Genomic DNA, 19,998 nt, shown 5'->3' on the forward strand with positions numbered 1-19,998 from the left:
TTAATGAAAAGGCTATTTCTGAGGACGTGTGCGCGCACATCACTATGCTCAGAAGCAAATTACACCCGTAATGGTGTGTACACGTTGGTATTTCACACAACCTCATTTAAAGCCTGCAAGGGAAGCTATTTAGATGAGCGGCGGACGTCGGGCCATCACGAAGGACGTGATGGAACGTCTCTGCCGGAGGGATCCCGGTACCGCTGCCCTGCCCCCGCTGAGCACAGAGCGGCTCCTCTGTCTTCCTCCCGTCCTCCCTCTGTCCTCCCTCTGACGGGAGCCCTCAGAGCTCAGCCCTTGCTTCCAGGATCCCTGCAGAAGCAATGGTGGGGGGTGGGGGGTGGGGGACTCCTGACCGGGGCTGACTTCCGTCCCCTGCCGGAACATTCTCCGAATCCAGCAGGGCCACCCCCTCAGGCCCAGGAAGGCTCAGCCCCCACATGGCAGGCTCTCAGCTTCAGGGCTACTCCTGCTCTGCTCCGTCCCTGGAGACACTGGCCTTGGTCTTGATTTTCCCCAGACAATGTCGAGGGACGCACCACAGGGTGAACACAGCACTGGGGTGGGGGTGAAGTGTTCCACACACACACACACACACACACACACCACGTGCACATACACTCACTACACAGAAACACGGGCACACACACACACACATCCCTCACACACGTACCAGAATGCAGTCAATCTTCCAGACCTAATTCTCAGTTCACGAGTTTGCAGGAAATACAGGCAACAGAGAAGCCGTGCTAAGTGCCACCATGAAGGTTTCCTCCACAAGATACAGAATGCTGGGAATTGTACAGGACGAAAGCCTCAGCTCCTTCCAGAAATGTGTGTCAGTGGTTGTGGGGGGAGGGGGTGGGGACGGGGTGGAGGGGGGGCATCCAAGAGACGAGAGCAGGGTGGACATTTGTTGGGCATCCTGATGGGAACAAATTAAATATAAACATTTGTTTATGAAACCCCAAGAAAGTCGATCAGTCCTTAACTATGTCATGGCATCAGGAAGCTGTCGGCACTTCTGGCTGTGATGTTGTCGTTAGGTTCCGTTAAAGAAGAGACTGAGTCTTGGGGGGTATGGATGGAGGGTTTAAGGGTGAAGCGTAAGGGTGCGTGGGGTTCGTCCGGGGCAAACCCAGTGGCGGGGGGGCTGTCGTTGACACCAGGTTGGCCACGTGCAGTGTTGCCGCTGGGTAATGGTGACAGGAGGGCGCTCTGGATTCTCTCTCCCGTTGTACCTGCGTGAGAGCTTCCACAGTAAAATAAAACAGAAGTGAGTGTTGGGTCCCAGTGACCCAGGGTCCCCCAGAAGCAGAGGCTGAGGCAAAGCCTTGCCCGCCAGGAACTTGGCCACCGACTGTAGGGCTGAGGGACAGGGACGGCAGCAGGGACGTGGGTGCAAGCTGGCCACACGCTGCCGTGACGGGGGCTCCCTCCCGGGGGGCCTTCTTCAGCGCTGAACTCAATGCATCTCGTGGCTGTTTGCTCACCAGTCAGAATGGGGAGCCCTCGTTGCCAATCTCCCCGCTCCCACTGGTCAGGGGCGGCCTCACAGATGTTGACCCCCCGGTCTTTCTACTACACGTGGATGAGGGCCCAGGTCTCCACAGGCATCCCGGACAGTTAAGAAACCCCAAAGCAGGAAGCAAAGCAGTACGGGCATGGGACCAAGGCACAGGGCGGGAACCAGGCCAGGATGCTTGGGCCACACCTGCTCGGGGCTCCCTGAAGCCTGCGGGTAGCTCGTGCAGGGCTGTAGTAAGCCATGGTGCAGGGTGTGCAGATGCGCCCCAGAGGGGTTCTGCACAGGGGGGATGCAGGGGAGAGGCCGGGTGATCGGGGACCCCCACGCACCTCCTGGAATCTTACACGTGCATGTCACCTTACATGGCAAAGGGGACTTTGCGGACGTGATTGAGGATCTCAGTATGGGGAGATTATTCCGGATTATCCAGACGGGTCTGAGGTAATCACGGGGGGGGGGGGGGTCCTCGTAAGACAGAAGCAGGAGATCAGAGAGATAGGAGGTGATGTGACAGAAGCTGGGAGATTTGAAGATGTCTCCCGGCTGGCTTTGGCGTGGAGGGAGGACCAGGAGCCCAGGGTGTCGGGAATGCAGTTCCGGGGGCCGGAAAAGGCAAGGGCAGGAACCGCCCAGGAGCCAAAGGAGGAGCCAGACCTTCTGATGCCTTCACTGTAACCCAGGGAGAGTGACTCCCGACCGCTGACCAGGACTGTGAGCTCAGAAAGTGCTGCTGTTTCAAGCTAGTGAATGCATGGGAGTCTCACGGCAGCTGCCAGGGGTGAATGCGGGGTGCTGGTGCCCCCCGCTCCTTTCTGCCCGGCTGGTGCAAACTGGCACAGTAACGTTTCCCGTCACATCCCCTCCATGCTTACCAGCCAAGCATGCTGGGGTTTATCGGACATTTTGGTTTCCTCTTCCATGGGTCTCTTGTTAAAATATTTGGCCCGGCATCTCCCCGCCCCCCACCCCCAGCATTTCAAAAAAATGTTATTATTTTCTCATGCTGAATATTCTGGGTGTCACACTTTGCTCTGGTGCATGTTGCAAATACTCTCTCCCAGTTTGTGAGATCGGCTTTCATCACTCAAATATTTTAAATTTTGCTGTAGTCAACTTTATCAATCTTTTCTCCTAAGAATTTTTTTTAACTATCCCAGTGAGATAAAGATATTATTCTATATTTCCTTTTTAAACATTCACTTTTCACATTTAGGCCTTTAATCCATCTGGAATATATTTCTGTATATGGTGTTATGTACGGATCTAAATATATCCTTTCCATATGTCCGTCCAATTGTCTCCACACCAGTCATTACAGCCCATCAGCCCCCGTCAGTGTGAGGTGATGCTGTCATCAAACAGACGTGTCTTGCAGCCCCCGTGATTTCCACGGGGTCAGCCCTGCTGGCTTCTTCCTCACCCTCGCCTTATCCGTCTTTGGCCCCAGACTCTGTTATGTGGCTTTGAGAATCAACCATCAAGCCCTGTTAACTTGCGAGATTTTGTTTGGGATTACACTGAATCTGTGCAATTCATCTGGGGAGAACTTCCATCTTCCAATTACCTCTCCTGCTTTCCTTTCTGGTGTCATTGGCTGGTTCTTTCGTACGTCCCTGCCAGGTGGTCGGTCCCCAGGGCTCCGTGCCAAGCACGGCCATCCCCTTCCATGCAGAATTAGTAGCACGGTGACTCCAACGTGCTTCCTGATCACCCACAGGCTTATTAGACACGAACCACAGGACCCCATCCGTGGGGCCTCTGACTCCACAGCCTGGTGTCGGGGGCTGGGTGCCCATGGTTGTTACAACTTGCCAGGTGATACCAGAGTGTGGCCAAGATAGAGAACCGCGGTGTATAGACCCGAGGTCCCATCCCAGACTCGCTCAAACAGAATCTACACGGGAGGGGGCTGGGCGTCTTCATGTTTTACGAGCACATCAGGTGATAAGCAAAGCTGGGGCACATCTGTCCTTCTCTGGGCCACTGTCTGGTCACCAAGTTGGCTGGCAGCCAGCATCAGCACTGCAGAAACCACACGCTCTCATCAGGGCTTAAACATGCCAGATCATCACTTGGTTGTTTGATCAGACAGCCGGAAAATCCAGAATTCACAATTTTTCTTGTTATTTTTTTAGGTTTATTTATTTGCTATTTTGTGAGAGAGAGAGAGAGAGGAAGTGCAGGGGAGGGGCAGAGAGAGAGAATGCCAAGCAGGCTCCCCACTGTCCGCACAGAGCCCGACGCAGGGCTTGAACCCACGAACCGTGAGATCACGACCTGAGCCAAAACCAAGAGTCAGAGGCTCCCAGAAATCACCATTTTAGAGGACCCCTATTTTTTACGTGCACTGGTCCACTTTTCTACTCACCAAACCTTTATTGTGCTCCTTCGGCCTGTCATAACCAGCCCCCTTACTGTGTTTTCAGAGAATTTGCCTCACCTAAGATGACTGAGTTATTAGTTGTCGACTCTCCCTATCTGATGCCTCCATATCACATAGCAGGAAACAAAACTAGGTCAATTTCAAGTCAAAATGAAAGTTTAAAAACATATATAGTAAAAAAAAAAAAAAAAAAAGGTCAGGAACCCACTCCCCTGTTTTTTTGTACATTTGTTTGTTTGTTTTTGGTGATGCCTTCTGAGTTTGAATACAACAAATGATGCTGTCTTTTCTGGATCTCCATGCCTGTTCACAGAGGCAAGATAAAAGATAAATGGTCCTCATCAATGCAGCAGCAGCCCCCAGGCACAGAGAAGAGGCTGTTCAGATAGGCAGCACTCCGTCCTGTTCACACTCTATTCTCAGTGATGCCCTCCTGAAACCCATTTCCAAAGGACAGCCAAAGCGTGCATTTGCCCTTGCATATTCCAGAGCATGTGTAGAAATCCACCCCTGCAGCAGCTCTCTCATTAGAGCCCCACAGAATTATAGAATTTCCTAGCTGGCAGAGCCCCTGTTGATGGTGCTGTCTACACTCTTCCACTCTGGAGGAAAAAGCAGCTGACTCTCCAAGATGGAGGGAGGTGTGGTCCAAGGCAGGGCTGAGATCGCAGCCAGAGACTCTGTTCTTTCTCTCCTCCCCACTCTCCGCCAAGTGCCACAGACAGTATCTGTGCCACCACAGATTCATGCCACCCCCACCCATGCCAACCAGGCCAAATCAGTGTGGTGAAAAAGCAAATGCAAGCTCTGGGAGCTCAGCCAAGGAAACTGAGCTTTCAAGCAGTGGGAATGTGTGCCAACCTGAAGGTAAACTCGTCATCATTTCTGGTTCTCCATGCTTGACCCAGTGTAGTTGAATTTACAAAGTACTTCCTGGCCAAGATTCCCACTGCATGATGGATGCTCATCACCAACTCTTACCTTTCTTCGTTTCCCAGATTTTCATGACAATATTCAAAAATATACTTTAAAAGTAGGGAAACACTTACATCAGAGAAGGGTATAATCCACTTACCTGAAATGTCAAAGAGTTCACGTAAGACAGAGGACAAAAAGGACTGGGTCATCTGGGTGAATCATCAAAAGAGATGGAGATGCCTGGTGGGGAAGTAAGAAATGGGACCAGTGCAGGAGCCAGAAGTACAGATGCTCAGCACAGGCGGGAGGCCCTGGGGGCTGGGGGTTGGGTGTGAGGAAGCAAACCAGTAAGAGTTTCATAGCCAGCAGGGTCCCAGTGACCCGTCTCCTCTCCACTCTGCAGCTTATAGACAAAGAAGTGGTGTTCTAGGAGCAGGAAGCCCTCACTGCCAGGATCATTCCGGTCGGAGTAGCATGATCCCGAAGGCCAGTCCTAGGGTTGGCCCGTACCAAGGACTTTTGATGATAGAAACGTGGTTCATCAAGTAATAGTGAGGTTCCCACCATGCGTCTTGCCCTGTCTGGACCTCAAGGAGCAACTGCTGTAGACTCTACTCTCCAAAAACCTACAGCCTGATTCCTTTCCAAGAAACTGCCGCCATGATGGGCTACCTTAGGAACCCGCTGCATTTCCAAGGTCTTGGGGATGGCGAGTGGAAGGAAAGATGTCGGGGTTATCTAGATACTCATCACCTTTAGGGCCAGCTGTCAGAAGAAGTGGAGTCTGGAGGTGGATTGACAATCCAGGGGAATGGATGCCCCGTGGGTGTGGGGACAGACAGAAAAGTGATCGTGTCACCCGGGAGAAGACGCCCACAGAAATGGCTCTGTGGTCTTGTGCCATCCTTGATGCATTTTTTCTTTTTTTTTTTTTTTTTTAAATTTTTTTTTTTTCAACGTTTTTTATTTATTTTTGGGACAGAGAGAGACAGAGCATGAGCGGGGGAGGGTCAGAGAGAGAGGGAGACACAGAATCAGAAACAGGCTCCGAGCCATCAGCCCAGAGCCCGACGCGGGGCTCGAACTCACAGACGGCAAGATCGTGACCTGGCTGAAGTCGGACGCTTAACCGACTGCGCCACCCAGGCGCCCCGATGCATTTTTTCTTAGCTCACTTTATCACCAGAGATTCCGAGGACGTTTATGAAGACACACACATAATTAATGCAGATAACTCATTAATTTATGAGCCAGCTAATCGATACTGAGGTTAATCTACTTAGGCATCTGAAGAATCACCGTGTATCTCTCTATTTACACTGCTGTTTGCCTTTACTCCACATCATCAGGTTTTTGGCGGCTGTGAGGCTGACAGTGTTGGTCACTACGTAGAGAGACGATGGATTAATTTCTGCCAACGTGATCTTCTTCCAGTGTACAGATGGCATATTAATAGCCCACAACTAGAAGCTGGCATTTCTCATCAGGAGAAAAGGTCTATTTCTATTTTGAAATTTCTAATCAATCTTCCTTTTACCCTACCTGTTTAACTTTCTTGCTTGCTTTTATGCATTTGAAACATAAGGGGAAATGTACTTTTTTTTTTTTTTTTAGTACTTTATTATATCACTCAGAGAGCACTCAGGAAAGACAAACAAGGCGGAGAGAGAGGTGGTCAGCTATGAAGAGGTTCTGGTGACCACCGTGGGGCAGATGCCGTGTGCCCAAGCGGTTTCAGGCCAGAGGCCAGCCCAGGTGCTGATGGAAACCAGACAAGCGACAAAACGAATGAACCGGCCCAGGTGACATTAAGGCTGATGGGACAGCACTTGGCTCTTCTCGGTGAGGCCACCTTCACGGGGCTTGGGTGGTCCAGCCAAACCTCTGTTTCTGGCCACTCCATCAGACAGAGTTCTTAGTTGTAGGCAACAGAATCTGGCTGAGCCAGTTCAAGTGGAAATGAACTCATTGTAGGACTGGGGCAGGGGAAAGCATGTCCGGGGAGGCAAGAAATCCAGCCTGACACCAAGCAGCCAGGCCAGTGCCACCTGGCCACGACTCAGCCACTTGGAAGCTGTGCTAACACACGCTGCCGGGACCCCTCCCTGCCCCTGCGGCACTAGGGGCCAAACACAGGGCATCGACCACAGTCACAGCTGCACCACCTTCTGCCCTGCGGGACCTGGAGGTCATATGCTCACTAGCCTCCGGGTCACCTGCAGTACCACGTGGCCATAGTTACTGCCTGCTCAGTAAATTATTTGCAAACAGGTGTTTTATTTCATGCGTCCCGGTACCCTGCACAGCACCTAGCCTGGGGCTTGGTGCTTAGAAGGCACGAGAGCTCGCAAGCAAAGCAAAGGGGGTCTCGATGGGGTGCATGCCTTCTCCCCTGCCCCATCTCCTGCAGACGCTAGCCCTACCCTTCACCCTTACGGACTGCTCTCCGTTTGCACACACGGCCTTCTCTTTGACAGGTGTTGCCTCCAAAGCATACCAACACTCTCAGAAATGTCTTTTCTCCTGAAAGAACAGGTTTAAACTGAGCTGAGTCATTTCAGGAGCTGTTGAGAAAAGAACTTCGTTTTTATCAATCATGTATTTTGCATCGTCTGGAAAGAAGGGATGACTGACATTGCCTGGTGTTCAGTGAGGTCTCAGAGAGTGCCTGCTGGTGTCCAGAATCTTCCTGTGACCCCAACCTGCCTGGTTTTTGTTCATCTTTGTAACCCCAGGAAGGATCCCGGTGTCTTGAGAACACTAGGTGCGCAGTGCTTGTTTGACGAATGAATGAAGAATGACCACAGGCATTAATGGATGAGTCCAACTGACCCTTCCTTTCATGATTCAAGAGCTTTCCCAGGTGGGTTCCTTGGTCTCTTTCTTCTCATCAGCTTCAGTCAAATAAGCAAGCTTCAAGTTAAATTCCACTCCACAAAACTCAGGTGTGCAGGAAAAACCTTGACTTACTTTACAGTAACTCAGTTTCCATGTCAATCTCCCATTTTTACAGGAGGTGGAGAGGGTATGCCAGTTGGCTCAGGGTGCCCATTCTCCCCGACCTGTGTCCGGTTGGCATCTCACATGGAGCTATCTGCTGAGCTCCAAGGCTCTGCTCCCTTACTCCTCAGGGGCACCATGTCATGGCACCTTGAGACCCCAATATGGAGTCCACTCGGGATGTGTTACCCTCAGAAGCCTAGGAAAATGGTCCAGAGCCCAATGGACTGCCTGGAACACGCTGGCCTCGTCAGTGTCGAAGGCCACATTGGGGCCACCCAGGTAAGTGGGAGATCCTCTGGGCTCATGCCAATTTCCTAGGTTGCACCTAATGTTGGTGTGGGGTTTCTGCATCTCATCCCTAAAATGGTTCTGTGATTTCTGTCATCCTCAGCCCAGGGTCAAGGTCTCTTTTCTGACTCCTTCTCCCTCTTTCTCCTCCTAATCCCAGATGGGTTTTCTCCATTATCTGGAGGTAGGAAACCTGATTCTGGCTAATAACGCATCCTACATGGCTCGAGTCATCTCACTGATTGATTCAACAATTACATATGGAAGGACACTCTAGATGTGCAGGTGTTGGGGACACGGAGGTTAGGGGTGTGAAACACACAAGGAGCCGCAGATAAGACTTACAAAGACACAGGAGCCCCAGAGAGTTGTGGGTTCTGGCTGGAGCATTTAAATCAGGCAACTGGAAGGCAAAGTCTGGGTGGCTGCCTTAGTCTGTGTGTCCAGGGAAGGACCTTCTGCTGAGGGGACCAATAAACTGGGAAGGCCGGAGGGGGTAGGTGCATGGAGAGAAGGTAGACACGCTGTAGAGCCCTGAGGAGTTGACTCTGGGGCCCTTGGGTCCTGGCGGATCGCACGTTGAGTGTGAAGAGAAGCCGCCACAGAGTCTGGGCTGAAGTGTGGCCTGATGGGATTACTTCCAACAACTTTATTGATATACCCGTGCATCAAATAAAACGCACGGATCTTAAGAGTGCAGTTTAATGAGTTTGACAAAGTAGGTACCAGTGAAATCACGGCTCCAGTCAGGATGAAGAGAGGCCCGGCCCTCTGGAATATTCCCCCATGGCCCCTCGCAATGAACGGCTGCCCCACACAAGCATTTATTTGCTTTTACCACCATAGATCAGGTTTACCCGTCTGGGAACTTTATACGCCTGGAATCCTACAGAATGTGTTTTGTGCGTCCTGTTTCTTGCACTCAACGCAGTGCTTGTGGTTTCCATCTGAGCCCTTGAGGGACCAGCGGCTCCTTATCTCACTGCCAAGGAGACTTCTACTGGATAAAAGCACACTACGCATTCATCTAACACCTGCTGTTGGACCTTTTTTTTTTTATATAGTTTTTGACTATTACAGATAAAGATTTACATACAAGTCTTTGTATGGTTATATATTTTTGTCTCTTGAGTGCGTATCTGGAAACTGAAATGCTGAGGCCAAGCATGAGACCCCGCCAACCCGGCTTCCCCAGTGGTTGGCCTCACAACCCCAACAGTGAGGGTTCCCAGGACCCACAGGGTTCCTCGCCAGAGACTGGGTGCCCGTGCACCCGGCTCCGGGGGCTGTTGGACCGGATCGCACAGGGTCAGGGCCCGAGGCCCCTGCCGAGGACGTCACACTTAACCGCCCTCCACCTGCACCTGTGCATCCTCCTATGCCAGCGCCTCCCAAGGCATGGGCCACGCACAAGTGGCCTTTGCCGACATGATCTTGTCTGGCGCACAGGAAGGGCATGAAACACGGTGGGATCACACACACCTCTTCCTAACCCTGCTCATCTCTTTTTTAAACTCTCACTTTGTATAGAGGTACCTACAGATTCACGGGCGGTTGTGAGAAATGATGCCAAGAGACCCCGTGTCCTCCTCACCTGGTTTCCCCCGACGGCAGCATCATGGAAACCGTAGTGCAAATTCAATACCCGATCTCCTCTGACAACACAGAGAGAGCACCGGGCGCACGCTCAGAGCCTTCCGTTGCGTGGCTAAGATTTAGTAAGTATTGTATTTTATTACACTTGAAAGGTTACATTCTATTTGTAACAAATGAAACCGGTTTTCCATTTACCATAATAATAAAGGTTTTATTGCTAAATAAATTGATACAGATTTAAAACTGAGTTATTTTAAACAATGTTACAGAAAGGATGGTGCTAGCAGTATGCAGATATGGAAAGTCATGAAAGAGAATAATATATAGCGAGCACAGGGAGACACCGAAAGTATAAAATCAGAGTTCTTCTCAGACCCTACCTTTTCTGCACTGAGCAAATACTATGAACCAGACGCAGCCTGCGCAAACCCATCCGTTCACACGATCCCCTCAAACGATAGATATTTATGGAGAGTCTTCTGATGGAAAGGTTTTACCAGGCTTTCTGGGTAACGCAAAGGTAGGATGAATGAGGCTGATGTCCTAGACTCACATAATTCATAGCAGGCAGGGAGACAATGCGTTCACTCCGTAAATATTTATGGGTACCCAACGGGTACCAGGCGGTGTTCTAAAAATGAGGAGGTAGCAAACAGGACCAGGGAGCCTCTGCCTTTGGGGATTCTGTAAGACAGACAAGATCCTCTTGCGGAGCACCTTCTAGGAGTTGATTAAGCTTTCTAGAGGCTCTCTGGGGGTGAATGGTGAAGAGTGTGCATCACACAGGCAGGCCGGGGATGGTCTAGCAGAGAAGGCACACGGGAGCTGGGGCTGAGATCGTGAGAACAGCCCAGCGAGCACAGGAACACGGGGAGTGTTCTGGGCACATGAGAAGACCTTGAGGTGAGAACAGAGTGTGTGTAAGGGTGTCTGAATGATCCAGAGGTTGGGATCAAAGCTGGAGATGAGAAGAAGTATCCTGGATGAGCACAGATCAGAGAGGGCGACACCCTTCACTCACTCACTCCCTCATTGCGAGCCAGCCACACTCACTCCTGTGTTCATGCCCCTCAGGACACAAGCGTGAACACCGCCCCTGCCCCGAGGAAGGCGTGGCCCAAAGAAGCTGACAGGGACACACGTAAACAATTGCATTCTGTGCCACAGATGCTGACCCATGTTCATTCACTGGATGGGCATCTCTAGCACCTGCCGCAGTGCCCAGCTGTGTGCCCCGTGCAGCGAGCGGTGCAGTGGGCGGCCCGACATGGGTCCTGCCTCCTGGAGGCTGCAGGCTGACCCGACAGCACCGCAGGGGGAAGGAAGAGGCATCTGGATCTTAGGAGGGTCCGAGAGAACGAGGTCTTGAAGGAGGTAAGGCTTGAAGAAGAGCAGGAATGTTCTGGACAAATGAGAAGGGGGACAAAGTCCCAAGGAACAGAAGGCACAGTGGGGAGCATGTGACAGCATGGTCGGTTCAGCAGGGAGCTGGGTCTGGCCCAAGACTGTGCCTCTCATGTCTCCGAGAACGTGTTCCCGGATGCCCACCACATCTATCACCTGTGCGGTGAACCAGAACACCACCAGAGCCCAGCTAACTCGCATCCACACACGGGGCACCTGACACTGGGGTCTGGATGACGCTCCGTCGTGGGGCCGTCCTGGGCCCTGGAGGACTTTTAGCCGCATCCTTGACCTCCACTATATGCCAGCAGCATCCCCCAGCATCACGGCAGCCAAAAATGTCCCCGGACATCACCAAATGCTCCCTGTCATGGGAGGAGGGTGGAGGCAAAATACTCCTGGATGAGAATCACTGATCCTTACGGTACCAAGTAGGATTATCGGACCAGCGGGGGAGGTTGTCTTAACTCCTGACATTCGGCAAAAAGGGACGTGTAGGTCTGTGAGCCTGTGTCTGTGGCCACACGCCTTGGAGACAGGCATGTCCACCTCTTCCAGGTTAGAGATCAGCCCAGGAGGAGAGCATCATGTTCAAAGGGGTTTTAACCGGGCGCCTGGGTGGCGCAGTTGGTTAAGCGTCCGACTTCAGCCAGGTCACGATCTCGCGGTCCGTGAGTTCGAGCCCCGCGTCGGGCTCTGGGCTGATGGCTCGGAGCCTGGAGCCTGTTTCCGATTCTGTGTCTCCCTCTCTCTCTGCCCCTCCCCCGTTCATGCTCTGTCTCTCTCTGTCCCAAAAATAAATAAAAAAGCGTTGAAAAAAAAATTAAAAAAAAACAAACAAAGGGGTTTTAACCTTTCACTCGGCATGCCCCTGCCATGTTTAACATTTCATAATGAGAAGGGTTACATGTGTTCATCGTGTAGCTGAAGAAATGAAGTGTGTACTGCTCTCGTGCGATTTATTCTCTCTTCACGTCAGAGGCAGCTGCTATGGGGAGTGACAGCAAGAACTGGAAACGCGGGGGACATTTGTGTGAGCCTCTGAGCTCCAAGGGAGAAAAGACCCGGGCTCGAGGGTAAGCGGCCCGTTATCGCCCACGTGCTGGGAAAACCAGCCGAGAGGTCAGCAGGCAAAAATATTAGTAAACACATCATGGGGCGCCTGGGTGGCTCAGTCCGTTAAGTGTCTGGCTTCAGCTCAGGTCATGGCCTTGCCGTTTGTGAGTTCAAGCCCCACATCCGGCTCTCGTCTGTCAGCACAGAGCCTGGATCCCGCTTTGCATGCTCTGTGGCCCCCTCTCTCTGCCCCTCTCCTGCTCATTCTCTCCCTCTCCCTCTCTCTCCCTCTCTCTCCCTCTTTCAAAATAAATTAATAAACTTTTAAAAAAGTATTAGTAAATACGACAGTTGGGAAAATCGTTGGGGGAAAATATTCTGTTGTTTTGCAAAAGCGTTTAATTTCTCAAGTTAAAAGCTTCTTCAATGCAAAATACAACAAGATGAAAACAAGCGAAAGAAAAGAGTCTGATTTGAAATCATCCATTGTGGGGCGCCTGGGTGGCGCAGTCGGTTAAGCGTCCGACTTCGGCTCAGGTCACGATCTCGCAGTCGGTGAGTTCGAGCCCCGCGTCGGGCTCTGGGCTGATGGCTCAGAGCCTGGAGCCTGCTTCCGATTCTGTGTCTCCCTCTCTCTCTGACCCTCCCCCGTTCATGCTCTGTCTCTCTCTGTCTCAAAAATAAATAAACTTTAAAAAAAAATTTAAAAAAAATAAAAATAAAAAAAAAGAAATCATCCGTTGTAAGTTTCTAGGGGGAAAGGTGGAGATTCAGACCCCTCTGCTTCCAGCTGGCCTGGCCATGGGGAGGCCTCCCGAGTCTCTGGACCGCCATTTCCAGATGAACAGGTTGTCACTCAAGGTCTCTGGGGGAACTTCCTGCAGCCCAATATTGAGTAAATCTGAGTCCATAGCAACCAATCCCCCAGCTGAACCTGTAGTCAAGTAATTTAGGAAAGGCCTCTCCCTGTCTTCAGGGGCATTTGCTTGGGGCTTGCAGGACGGGGTAACCAGGGTTGGCGGGAGGGACCCAGAGAGTGACACCCATACTCGGCCCCAGAACAACCGGGAATCAGCAATGCCAAGGAAGCCACTGCTCTCTTCTCCCAGAGGGTGTCACCTTCAGAAGCCGCCACTGAAACCAGTCCCGTGGCCCCAAACTAGGTGCTGCCCCGTTTCTTGCTCTCTCCCTTTTAAGTTAAGTTCCCTGCGGACCATTGGCTTCTCCAGGGAAGACCTGGGCCTCATCCATCACCCTGTCTTCAGATGACGTGTCACAGCAGGTGGTGTCTTGGACTGGATGCCCGGGTCCCCCAAAGTCACATGTTGAAGCTCGAACCCCAGGGGGATGGGATTGGGAGGTGAGGTCTTCAGGAGGTGACCAGGAGCAGGTGAGGTCCCCTGAGGGACCCCTGAAGGTGGGGCTCCCGTGACGGGATTCATGTCCTTAGAAGAAGGACTCGAGCTGCTGCCCTTCCCTCTCTCCGTGGAGGGTGCAGCGAGAAGGCCCCCACCCGGAACCGAATCTGCCGGCACCTTGACCTCAGGCTCCCAGCCTCCAGAATTGCGCAAAGTAAGTGTCCGTCGTTTAGGTCGCTCATTCTACGGCACTTGGTGACAGCGGCTTGAGCTGAGATGGGAGCTGAGCAACGTGCTGTGGGTGGTAGGCCCAGGACCGTGGCTTCCCCCCCGCCCCCGTGACAGACAGAACCAGAGACTGTTCACAAACAAGGAAAGCAAATAGAAATGTTCCCGAATCCACTGACATCTCTCAGAGCCACAAAATCTCAACGTTATGCCGTTCCCGGTTCCTAACCCTTCCCCGAGCCCGAGTGGACTTGCAAGCGACTGTTAGCAAACTTTCAAGAAGATGATTTCTTCTCCTCCTCCTCCTCCTCCTCCTCCTCCTTCTTCTCCTCCTTCTCCTCCTTCTTCTCCTTCTCCTTCTCCTCCTTCTTCTCCTCTCCTTCTCCTTCTTCTTCTCCTCCTCCTTCTGCTTCTCCTCCTTCTCCTCCTTCTTCTCCTCCTTCTCCTCCTTCTCCTCCTTCTTCTCCTTCTTCTTCTTTTTAAATATTTGGTTGAAATTTGTATTAAGATTGCCCTGGATTTGCAGATGAATTTAAGGAGAAAGTCTTCCCATCCAAGAACATTTCTCAAGTGTCTTTTTTTATTTAAATTCAAGTTAGTTAAAATACAGTGTAGTATTGGCTTCAGGACCAGAACCCAGTGGTTCCTCGCTTACATACAACACCCAGTGCTCATCCCAACAAGTGCCCTCCTTAATGCCCATCACCCATCTAGCCCATCCCCACCCACCTCCCCTCCAGCACCCCTCAGTTTATTTAAAAAAGGAGATGATTTCCTTCTTTTTGAGAATATAAAACAGATGAAAAATATTCCCAATTAATTTTGTAAGATTAGAATAACCCTGAAACCAAAACAAGATAAGGATAGAGCAGAGAGGGAAAAAGTTAGCTGTCACTTATGAAGGAAGATGCAAAACGTATTCATAAAATATCCGTTAGTTCCATTAAGCATTAAAATGTCACGGCGCCTGGGTGGCTCAGTCGGTGAAGCGCTCGTCTTCCGCTCAGGTCGTGATCTCGAGGTTCGTGGATTCGAGCCTCGCGTTGGACTCTGTGCTGACGGCCTGCTTTGGATTCTGTGTGTGACTCTCTGCCCCTCCTCTGCTCGTGCTCTGTCTCTCTCAGCCTCTCGAAAATAAATAAAAATGTTAAATAAAAAAAAGAGTCCAAGATACACACTGACCAATAGACTCCATTCCAGAAATGAAATGATAGCCACAAGGTATCTACGACAACCATATGATGTCAATCATATTAAAGGGCTCGAGGACAGCAGAGATGTAGCTGTGACAGGTGCCAAGAAGGGCCTGATGACATTATGTGGAGGGAGATGCTGTGTTAGGAAAACGGCAGTGGACGTGAGCTTCTTTAATGTGTCAACAGCTATCTCAAAACATCATCTGGGATGATGCCTACCTTTGAGACAGAGTGACTCATGCTGGAAAAGCCCAGAGCCCCTAAGTCAACATTACTGTATCACCTTTTCCTGGTGATGCAAGCTAATGCCTTAAAAAAGGAAACAGGAGCCTGTGTGGCTTAGTGCCTGACTCTTGGTTTTGGTTCAGGTCATGATCTCACAGTTCATGGGGTTCGAGCCCCATGCTGGGCTCTGCACAGACAGCATGGAGCCTGCTTAGGATTCTCTCTCTCTACCTCTTCCCAGCCTGTGCTCTCTCTCTCTCTCTCTCTCTCTCTCCTCTCAAAATAAACGAAAAAAGAAACATGTCAGACACATAAATATTATAGATGTGTAGGTAAGTTTACTTCACTAGAAAATCAACTTTAATATAATCGTTAGGGGAGAATTTAGGAAGGTGGGCATCACGAGTGCGTGCATGTCCTGGGACCTGACACCAGGAGGCTGGGCCCCAAGCCAAGACCTCACAGGCACCGAGCTGGCCTTACCCGTGGGACAGGAGCAGAGGGAGGGCGGGAAATGGGTCCTTCAGTCCATCCACCGTGGTTTGTGTCTGTTTCTCTTTACCCATCATTCACACACACACACACACACACACACACACACACACACACACACACCAGCACCCTGCGCTTGTGGCCTCTCGGGCTGGGCCTCACTTCCCAGATCTGCAGCTGAAAGTCTCCGGTCCATCATTACATTTCAGTTGAGATGCTTCCGTTCAGAGTGTTTCCTAAGCACCTTTTCCACCTGTCCCCCCACCCCACCACCACCACAGCCTACATACCCCAGCCCTCTGGCTGTGGGCCTGGGGGACCTGCCCCCTCTCTGACCCAGCAGCTCCTCTCATAGTCACCCCTTCTCTCCTGCTGCTTCACCGGGCCCAGAGCGCAGGCCACACAACATCCAGCGACACGTGGAGGTCTGCAAGCACCCTGGGACCCACGAATAGAAGAGACACATTTATGAATGGACCAGTTCTGCTCAACATTGTGCTGGGAAATTTAAGGAGCACATAGAACAAATTAGAAGACATGATTAGGGATCCACATGGCCATAAAGGCAAAAAAGCCCAAGCTTTAATAAAAAGTCCAAATCCTAATTTCAAAGCTCCCTGTCTTCGTGCTGCCTCTTTCTTCGACAACCATTAAACTGCACTCGATGCCCCTCTGTGTTATTGGAAAAGAATGAGCGTTTATTGCTAGAATAATCTCCCTCCATACAGATGTGGAACTTTGTATCAAAGCCTGAGGATTAAAAAATCAGGTGTGATTCTTGGGAAAAAGAGATGAAAATGTGATCAGGTAGGATCATTTTATCAAAGGTGACAAAATGCTTCTCTTGCCCATCCACCTGGAGAGAGTCACAGAATCTTCAAAGAAATAAACCAAAACCACGGATGAAAGCCCTACATCGCACTGATTGCAATACTTATAAATAGCTGTCACACTGAGTGTGTGCTCCGTGCCAGGCACAGCTCTGAGCCTTTTGTCACTCTTCGTTCATTTTATTTTGATAAAAACCCACCAGGTCAATTCTGTTGATAATTGCACTTCACAGGGGAGGAGATGACAGGACTGGAAATTTCCATGATTCCTCCTGCATCCCACGGTTAGTAAGACACAGACACAAAATTCTAGCCAAGACAGCTGTGATGCAGTAAAATACACCAGAGACATCCAGAATGCAGCAAAGACTGTTAGGTGGAATATTTCTAGAGTAGAAGAGTTGCTTGGAGAAAGCTAGGTAGCTTTTGTTGTTGTTGTTGTTTTGTTTTTTGTTTGTTTGTTTGTTTTTACTGCCAAAACACCTGGGTGACAAGGAAAACTGTAAAGGGACCCTGCCATCTGGGCACAACATCGATGTTTATCACAACACCTGCGTACGCACAGATGTGCGTGGCCATCAGGCTCCACAGAGACAGGAGACATTTGCCTCGGCCCGTTTCCTCACCTGTCTCCGGAAACAGCTGGGAGTCCAAGCACTCGAGGCCAACCACCCGAGAACATCAGCAGGAGCCGTTAGCACGTGCCGTTAGGTATCATTTGTCAAGTTTAAGGTGGTTCTTCGCTTTCTAAGTTGAAAATGAATTAAAATTTCTGTTTTACAGACATTTTAAGAAGAGTTTTGGAAAGTCAGGTGCGGGGGATGAAATCTGACTCGAAAGAAACCAAACCTGTATGTATAGGAGTTTAATGAGGAATCAATTATTCTAATCAGGAGTAATGTGAGGCCTGACATGCCTCAGCCACACTGATTGTTATGTGATATTTTTACAGACGTAAAATCTGAGGGCTGGAAGGAGTCTGAGCCTTGAACTATTCATCTAAGGAGATCAAGCTGATTTCTTCTGACTTTTCACGAAGGTGCCACTGAGATGTGATTTATCAGCCTGTCAATTTTGTTATTTCTGGAAGGCATTTCAAAACATCCTACAAGGATCTGAATTAATTTTGTAATAATGAGATCATATCAGAATATATATCTGATATTTCAGATCGTGCTGCCCAGTGCTTCTGGTTATATGGTTGGTGTTGGCGGGATATTAACATGCGTTAGTGAGATCATAATGTCAATACATTTCACAGAAACACACATTCCCAACCTCGTTCTTCCAGCCTGGAACAATTTTCATCTCAGTGGGATATTGGCTCTGACTCTGATTCCAAAACAAGTAGTAAAATTGAAACCTATTTCCCACCCCCCCTCCGTTCTCTATTTCTTTTTCCTTTGCCAGAAAACAGCTTAAATCTTTTTTTTTTTTTGAAACACTTTTCCCGAGAGGTCTCATTTACTAAGAAAATTTAACTTCGTTTCAGAGCTGAAGGAAATGTCAACACAAGCAAGATTTTAATGATCACCTGGTTGCATTTAACGGTCACACGATAAAACGTCTCTTGTTTGGGAAACTCACAATAATTGAAAATATATAGTTTTTAAATTATGTATGTGCTTCTAATGCGGGTACCATGAGGATAAAAAGCACCCACCGACATGCTGTTCCTTCTGTGCTGCAGCTGGAGCGTGGCTGAATTTCTAGACGATCACGCGCTGCCATGCCTTCCGCGCGCGGGGACAGCGTGCACCACACTCCCGCTGCCGGGGCGGGTCCCTCGGGGTGCCGAGGGAGCTCACGACCTCTGAGGGTGACTTCCAGGGGAAGGACGGGTCTTTTCTCCAGTCTATTAGAAACGGCGTCACGGAGGTTCACGGCACCTGCCTTGGCTCACCCTTCCAGCGGGACCGGAAAAGTCAGCGCGAACCAGGAAGCCTCGCAAAACCATCTCCACGCCTACACGACAGGAGCGCCGCGAAAATGTCAAAGCAGACTTGTGATCCTCTCTCCCGGCTCCCAGGGTCACCGCCCCCGGCGCTGTTGCTCGGCCTTGCCCCCCGCCCGGACCGTGGACGTCACAGGTGACGGGCTGAGCTATGACGACTCCTCAGAGAGCCTTCGCCTCAGCAGCCGTGAAACCTTGTGAACCATGGTAACAGCAGGGGCGTGGCCACTGTGACCTTGAGCAGCAAGGAATCGCTGCTGTCAAGTCATTGCCGACAGGTCATCACAGGGCCTCGGTCAGCTCAGCCTGCCTTATCAAATTACGGAACCTCGGAGGCTTCCGAACAGCAGACATTGACTCCTCACCGTGCGGAGGCTGGAGGTGTGAGCTCAGGGCACCTGCAAGGGCAGGTCCCGGCGAGAGCTCTCCGCCGGGCGGGCGACGCCTTCTCCGCGTTTATCCTCAGCTGGTGCAAAGACCAAGGCCCAGCTCTCTGGTCTCTTCCTACAAGGGCGCCGATCCCGTCCGTGGGGGCCCCGCCCTCATGGCCTGCCAAAGGCCCCATCCCCAGATGCCATCACACGGAGGCTCCCTTTCATGGTACAAATTCCGGGGAGACACAAGCATTCGGTCCGCAGCAGCCGCTGCACCAGGCGCTGTGTCTGGCCTCCCGCTCGAGACCCCACGGGACCCCAGAGAGGCAGGAACAGTATCCCAGGCTTGGAGAGGAGAAGTGGGAGCTACGCGAGTCTGGGGGGACATGCGGGGAGATGGGAGCCATCCAGACCACCCTCTCCGATAGCCGCTGGGCTGCGGGCGGGGACCTTTGGCCATGGGCCCCTCGGGGGCCACCTCACGTCCAGGGAGCTTCCTCCCTGAAGCCAGACCCCTCCCCATACAGCACAGTCTGATAACTGGTGGATGCAGACGTGCAAAGGCCCGGCCACCCAGCCCTGTGAGGGGCTCTCTAACGGGCTGCTTTAGTTCCAGAGCTGCCTAATGGTGGGCCGGTCGGGGCTGCTGACCACGAGCCCACAGCACAACACCCTCTTCCCCTCCTCTTCCTCCTCCCCCTCCCACCTCCTCTCCTAATCCTCCTCCCCACCCCTCCTGCCCCTCCTGCCCCTTCCTCCTCCCTTCCTCTTCCCCCTCTCTTCCTCCTCCCCCTCCTCTCCTCCTCCCCTTCTTCCCTTCCTCCCCCACCCCTTCCCTCTTCCCCTTCCCTTCCTCATCCTCCATCTTCTCTTCCTCCTCCTCCTCCTCCCCTTCCCCCCTCTCCCTCCTCTCCCTCCCCTTCTTCCCCCCCCCCCCCCCGCCTTGTCCTCCCATTTCCCCTCCTTCCCCCTCCCTCTCCCCAATCCCGCACAGGGGTGGATCCTAAGGACACACTCTCTAATCATCCCACCGCTCACCGAACCCCATCCCGGCATCCTCTTCTCCAGAACTTGATCCATGACTGCGGTCAGGACGCTTGACCAGCTCACACTTGGGTTTGGCAATGCAGCCCAGACCCCGTCTATTCTGTCTGACCCCCGAGAC

The sequence above is a fragment of the Neofelis nebulosa genome, chromosome 9 (genome assembly GCF_028018385.1).
Source record: "Neofelis nebulosa isolate mNeoNeb1 chromosome 9, mNeoNeb1.pri, whole genome shotgun sequence".
Lineage (NCBI taxonomy): Eukaryota > Metazoa > Chordata > Mammalia > Carnivora > Felidae > Neofelis > Neofelis nebulosa.